Here is a 700-nt window from a genome sequence, read left to right on the forward strand (position 1 = left end):
AAAAAAAAAACTTTTCTAATAGTAAGTTAGTTAAATCCTTTGCTAAAAAGTCAACAAAGGATATTTGCCCGAAGGATCTAAAATTCCTTCAAAGTTAAACTTAATTAACATAGGCTAACAGTTGGCTTATTTGTTCTTTTGAGCGATTGTTAAAAGTCTTCAACTTCTAATTTATTTGATAATTGAAAAAAAAAATTTAATTTAACTTTAAAAAAAGAAAATAATAATAATTAAAGGAGGAGGGAATTTCGTTTACACTTAAAATAACAGAAACTAAAAACTTCAGCAGCTCTACAATCGTTGGTTATTAAATTATTTTAATTAATAAGTGAGGGTAGAGTAGGCGACTTTTATTATTGTTTTTTTTATTTATTTCCGAGTCGGGCATATCGTAAAATATTAAATAGTAACAGAAGAAAAGTCGGATGCATAAAATAAATGTAGCGTTGCGCCATCCATTGACTGGTAATGATTCTTTAGCGCGATCACTTTCATGGTTTCCTGGAAAATAAAAAAAAAATAGAAAAAAAGACAATTCCCAATGACCAAATGAAATGACGGCTTAGACAAGCTTGTCTCTCCCTTCAAGTCAAATCAACTGTTAAAGTCATCGTGTCTTTCCGCCGATGAATGCACACGTGACGTCACAATGAAACAAAGCGTGGCAAAGCCGCTGCTTCGCCCCTCGCCACTCACCCGT

The sequence above is a fragment of the Centruroides sculpturatus genome, unplaced genomic scaffold (genome assembly GCF_000671375.1).
Source record: "Centruroides sculpturatus isolate CEXI.00-Female unplaced genomic scaffold, Cexi_2.0 scaffold645, whole genome shotgun sequence".
Classification (NCBI taxonomy): Eukaryota; Metazoa; Arthropoda; class Arachnida; order Scorpiones; family Buthidae; genus Centruroides; species Centruroides sculpturatus.